Here is a 6692-nt window from a genome sequence, read left to right as displayed (position 1 = left end):
ATCTGCAACCTTGTCCCCACTCCAGCAGCACAGCCACAAGCAGCCCCAGCTCAACCCATCCCCTTAAGCAGGCTCTACCATCTGTAACTTACATCGTGTCCAACTCAGTGTTGTTACTTATCTAAGGATCCACTTAGGGCCAAGCTCCCACTGCAGAAGTGGTGGTGTTCAAATGTGTGCCTGTAAAGATCCCCTCCAATTTTCTGGCTAGAAAGATTCCATGTTCCCAGTTCCTGAGACTCAGTGTAGTGGCAAAGCCAGCAGGACCAGCAGGACTCTGGGTGGCAGTGCAGCACTAGGCTAGAAGCAAGCTTTCCCATTCCACTGATGATCTGGGGCCAGTGTGGAGGGCTCGGTGACTCTCAGGAAAGGATGTACTTTTCACAATTGCTATTCCTGTTAGTCTTTAGCCCTGCTCCCCTGCTTGAGTCCTCTTCTGATCTCTTGGGTCACTGTATATTAGTTGCCCCAAGTGGTTCTGTTCTTACATGTACCCATGTGTGTGCGCGCACACACACACACACACACACATACACACCACCCCATGTCTCCTTTTCTCTCTCGAAAACTGGTGAGCAAGCTAAGAACCAGCTCTTCACGGTCATCTCAGCCCTGCTGTCACCGCTGTTATTTATGTTTTTTCAGCTTTTATTGTGCAGTCAGCACTATACACTTTCTGTTTTGTGTTTCTGGAACTTGGCAACATCTTAGATAACATTGTGTTTGTACTTTGTAGTGTAGAGTGAAAAGATTGTGTTGAATAAACCTAGGCTTAGAATGCAAAAAAAAAAAAAAAAAAAAAAAAAAAGACAAACCTGGAAACAAAAACAAAACATGGAATAACAACTAAACGAGGAACAGCAAAACAGATGGAAGAACAAGAAAATTAGAATGATAGTAGACTTAAACCATATCAGTAAACTGCATGAAATCTTAGAAATAAGCACTTTATTAAAAGATAAATATTGTAATATTAAAACCAAAGACCAAATATATCTCCGTCTTTAAATAGGTTGCAAATGAAATGCTGGAAAATGATATAAAATGCAGGCACTGGGGATCCCTGGGTGGCGCAGCGGTTTGGCGCCTGCCTTTGGCCCAGGGCGCGATCCTGGAGACCCGGGATCGAGTCCCACATCGGGCTCCCGGTGCATGGAGCCTGCTTCTTCCTCTGCCTGTGTCTCTGCGCCTCTCTCTCTCTCTGTGACTATCATAAATAAATGGAAATTAAAAAGAAAAAAAAATGCAGGCACTAAGCTTAAAGCAGTTAATTCAGACAAAATATATTCCAAGACAAGGAGTGTAGCCAAAGATAAATTGGAACATTGCATCATGAAACGGGGTAAATTTCACAATAAAACATGACCATCTTAAATATGTTTGTATTTAATAACAGAGCTTCTAACTACGTCCAGTAAAAAACAAAACAAACATAAAACAAAAACAGCAACAAAAACTTACCTAGCGATAGAAGAATTAAACAAATCCACAATTACAACTGGAAACTTCAGTATTTCACATTTCCCAACATTTGATAGGCAGAGTACAGGAATAAATAGAGAAGATATGAATAATACTACCCTTCAATTTTACCTAATTGATATTTACAGAAGGTTAAACTCAGCAATTGCTGAGTTACATTGTATCTGAGGGCACTTGGAATTATCCTTAATACAGGTAACATACTGGGCTATCACATAGATCTAATAAATTTCTAACTTAAGAAATAACATAGAATATGTTCTTGACCAGAGTGGAATAAAAGTGGGAATTTATAATAATAGAATATCTAGAAATCTCTGAAATATCAGGAAATTGTTTACAAATATATTTATAAATCAAACATGTATAGATATTTGAATTCTCAAAGAAGAAATCACAAGGGAAATTAGAAAATGTTTTGAACTGAATGATAATGAAACATTTGAAACTTAAAAAATGTGTACAAAGAAGCAACAACATAAGTTTCAATTGGCCTGATACAAATTTACATCTTTAATGTGAGGCGAATTTCTTCCTCATCCACTTTCTCTTGCCACCTCTTCCCCTAGTTTCCTTTTGCTTTGCTTTCTGGACTTGCTTCCTCTGAAAACAATCAAATGGACTAAGCAAAGTTGATACCCTCACTTGAGGGAAGAGACAAGGAGTCCAGGTGATGGCTCAAGCCAGGTGTCAGAGCTTGAGCCTGTAAGGAGTAAGTCCAGTGGTGAGGTTGAAGAGTATGACCTAGTAATCTGTGCCACAGTGGTGTATATGTTGATTTCTGAGCTGGTTATGGAGATCACTGGGGAAGAGTCAACTCTTGTATGGGTCAGAACCCAAGCAGAATAAAAAGATTATCCATATGGAGGGGAAGAGGGCAGTGACAATGAAGAGAAGACTAGTTCCATACAAAGAAACAACAAATAAGCAAATATGTTAAGGATAATGGGATCTAGACTTCTCAATATTGAGCAATAAAGTTAAAGATACAGAAAATAAAATGAGAGAGGGAGAGAGAGAAACCTAAAATGACTTAGGTAGTTAGGTTGGAATTAGAAATACCTTTATGAACTCATGATTTTCAACATGCACAAATAAACAATCAGATGTAAATGTGTTCACCATGTATAAATGTGTAGATGTACATATGGATAGTATTTTTTTAATATTTTTTTTCCTTTATTCATGAGAGACAGAGACAGAGAGACAGAGGCATAGGGAGAAGTAGGCTCCCTGATGCGAGGCTTGATCCCAGGACCCTGAGATCATGACCTGAGCCCAAGGCGGTTGCCCAACTGACTGAGCCACCCAGGAACCCCTGTATAGTATTAAATCCTTAATTCTCTAACTGTCCACTGAGGTGCCTGGGAAGCAACAACAGATCAATAGTAGTGGATATACTACTATATCGGTAGTAGTTGAACTAAATACTTAGATCTGGGCTTCTAAATACAGCTTACCAATAAAACGAACAAAGAACCCAATAAAAAATAGGTAAAAGATAAAAAATAGATATTTTAACATAAATCTCATGCAAGAGGATATTCAGATGGCAAATAAGCACATTTAAAGTGCTAAACATGATTAGTATTATGGAGATGTGAATTAAAACCACAAATGAGGCACTGATGCACATATATTAGAGCAGCTAACCCTCATGATGGTGAGAATTTGGAAGAACTGGAACTCTCATAAACTGCTCATGAGCATCTCAAATATTATAAGCACTTTTTTTAATTTTATTTTTTATGATAGTCACACAGAGAGAGAGAGAGGCAGAGACATAGGCAGAGGGAGAAGCAGGCTCCATGCACCGGGAGCCCAACATGGGATTCGATCCCGGGTCTCCAGGATCACGCCCTGGGCCAAAGGCAGGCGCCAAACTGCTGCGCCACCCAGGGATCTCTATAAGCACTTTTGAAAAGAGCTAAAATGTTTCTTAAAATGTTTGATATGTATCTTGAGTGAGATCCAGCTATTGCATTCCTAAATATTTACCTAGGAAAAATTAAAGCATATATTCATGCAAAGACTTCTGTGTGAATGAACTTTATCTCTTGTGGCCAAAAACTAGAAGCAAACCAAATGCCCATTCATAGCTTGCTGGTTAAACAAACTATGATATTCTTTTATAATAGAATACTACTAAGCAATTTAAAGGACTGTTCTACTGATATGCACAGTAACATAGATGAATCTCAAAATAATTAGGCTGCAACAAAGAAGGAGAAGTTTTTTTAAATCACATTGCATGATTCCATTCATACAAAACTCCAAGAAGTATGAACTAATAGGTAGTTTCAAAAGGCAGATCTGTGGTTACCTGTGGAGGAGGTGTGAGGGCAGGAAGGCCCAAGAACAGGAGAATGAAAAGTTCAATGAAGAAACTTTTAGCAGTGATATATTTTGGCCATTGTTTCATAAGTGTGTAAGTATATAAAAACTTGCCATATTGTACATTTCAAGGCACCCGGGTGACTCAGTCCATTAAGCATCTGCCTTCAATTCAGGTCATGACCAGGGTCCTGGGATCAAGTCCTGCATCAGAGTCCCTGCTCAGCAGGGAGTCTGATTCTCCCTCTACCCCTCCCCCCACTCGTGTTCTCTCTCTCTCTCTCTCTCTCCTTCATACAAAAATGAATAAGTAAATAAAATCTTTAAAAAAGTGTACATTTAAATTAAGTGCAGTTTGTTTTATGGCAATTATTTCCCAATAAAGCTATTACAGGTGTATTTACTTTCACTGTGCTTCAATTTACTGATCTTTGAAGATACTGTGTTCTTTGTACAGGTTGAAGGTTTGTGCAACACTGTGTGGAGCAAGATTATCTGTGCCATTTTGCCGACAGCATTTGCTCACTTTATGTCTCTGTGTCACATTTTAGTAGTTCTCCCAATATTTCCAACTTTTTAAGTGTTATTTCATTTGCTGTGGTGATCTGTGACTAGTGACCTATGATTTTACTACTGCAATTGTTTGGGGGGGGGGGGACACAAACCACACCCATAAAAGACAGTAAACTTAATAAATTGTTGTGTGTGATCTGACTGCTCCACTGACCATTCTTACATCTCTCTCCTTCTCTTCAGGCCTCCCTGAGGCACAAATATACTGAAATGAGGCCAATTAATAGCCTCAAAATAGTCTCTAATTGCTCAAGTGAAAGGAAGAGTTGCATGTCTCTCATTTCAAATCAAAAGCTTAGTAATGATTAAGCTTAGTGAAGAAGGCATGACAATAGCTTAGACAAATCAAAAACTTGGCTTCTTGGCCTAAGAGCCAAATTGTGAATGCAAAGAAAAAGTTCTTAAAGGAAAGTGCTACTCCAGTGAAGACATAAATGATAAGAAAGTGAAACAACTTTATTGCTGATAAGAAGGTTTGAGTGGTCTGGGTAAAAGATCAACCCAGCTACAACATTCTCTTAAACTCAAGCTGAATCCAGAGCAAGACTCTAATTCTCTTCAATTCTATGAGTGTTATGAGAAGTGAGGAAACTGCAGAAGCAATGTGTGAAGCTAGCAAAAACTGGTTCATGAGATTTAAGGAAAGAGGTCATCTCCAGAATATTAAAGAACAAGATGAAGTGGCCAAGTGCTGATGTAGAAGCTACAGAAAGTTCTCCAGGAGATGTAGCTAAAGTCATTAATGAAGGTGGCTACACCTAACAAGAGATTTTCAATGTAGGCACAGCAACCTTCTCTTGGAAGGAGATGCCATCTAGGACTTCCATAGCTAGAGAGGAGAAGTCAATGCCTGGCTTCAAAGTTTCAAAGGACAGATTAACTCTCTTATCAGGGGCTAATAAGCTGGTGACTTTGACATTGAAGCCAATGCTCAGTGACCAATCTGAAAATCCTTGGGTCCTTAAGAATTCTGCTAAATCTACTCTGCCTGTCATCTAAAAATGGAACAACAAAGCCTGGATAATAGCATATCTGTTTACTGAATGTTTTCAGCCCACTGTTGAGAACTACTTCTCAGGAAGAAAAGATTCCTTGAAAATACTACTGTTTATTGGTGATGCACCTGGTCACCCTAGAGGTCTGATGGAAATATATGAGATTGATGGATGATATATGAGGCAATAAAAGGATATTTCCACAGAATCATGTACACACACAATTTTGATAATGGCTTGTTTCATAACTGTCAAAAAAAAATAAAACAACCAAAATGTCTTCCAAAAGGAGAATGGATAACCAAATTGAGGTATATTCACACAATGGAATGCTACTCAGAAATGGAACGAAAAAAAAAAAAGAGCAGCTACACAAATGAATGACATGAATGAACCTCAAAAACATGAAGAATGAAGGAAATCAGACTCAAGAGTACCTACTCTAATTTCAATTATGTGAGATTCAAATGAAGATGAAAATGATCTGTATTATTAGATATCAGAACAGTAGCTGGCCAAAGGGGAAATTGATTGAAAAGGCGCACAAGGAGTTTTTAGGAGTGATGAAATGTTTATATAAGGATTGGGGTATTGACCAAATGAGATATACCATGAATAATATTCTTAACATCTGTGCATGTAACTGTATAAATTTTAACTGAGATTGAAAAAAATAGACAATAGAGCAGTCATATCATATTGTTAATAACTTCTAAAAACTATATACAATTAAAATGTTTATTATAAAAAATAAATAAATAAATTGAAATATACTCACTCAATGTATATTCATGCAAATGAGAGTGAAAAAATTAATTACATCTTCAAAATATGGAGATGAGTGAATCATAAAAATATAAGAGAAATATAAGAATAATGGAAGCCAGACATGAAGTAAAAGATACACAATGGCTCTCTTTTCAGTAGGTTAATAAAAGAAGGCAAAATATACATGGTGTTAAAAATAATCACAGTGGTTACCCTTGAAGGGGCTAGTGAATAGAGTGGGAAGCAAGAGGAGCTTGTAGGGTTGGAGCAATGTTCTGTTTCTCAAAGTGGGTGATGCTTGTATAAGTGTTTTCTCTGTAAAATTCCAATGAGATGTGTACACTGATAATTTGTATAATTTTCCATGTTAGTTATCCCTGAAAATCAGTTTGTTCTTGAAAAAGAGCAATTATTGTTTATTTTCTAATTTAAACACTAGTAGCAAATTAGTAAATAAATTATCATGTCAAATTAATTAATTTAAAAAATACCAAGTAAGATCCTTTGAAGAAACAGAAAAGTGCTTTAACATTTAAAAAT

The sequence above is a fragment of the Canis aureus genome, chromosome 20 (genome assembly GCF_053574225.1).
Source record: "Canis aureus isolate CA01 chromosome 20, VMU_Caureus_v.1.0, whole genome shotgun sequence".
NCBI classification, from domain to species: domain Eukaryota; kingdom Metazoa; phylum Chordata; class Mammalia; order Carnivora; family Canidae; genus Canis; species Canis aureus.
The sequence above is the reverse complement of the archived record's forward strand: the minus strand, read 5'-3'. Positions refer to the sequence as shown.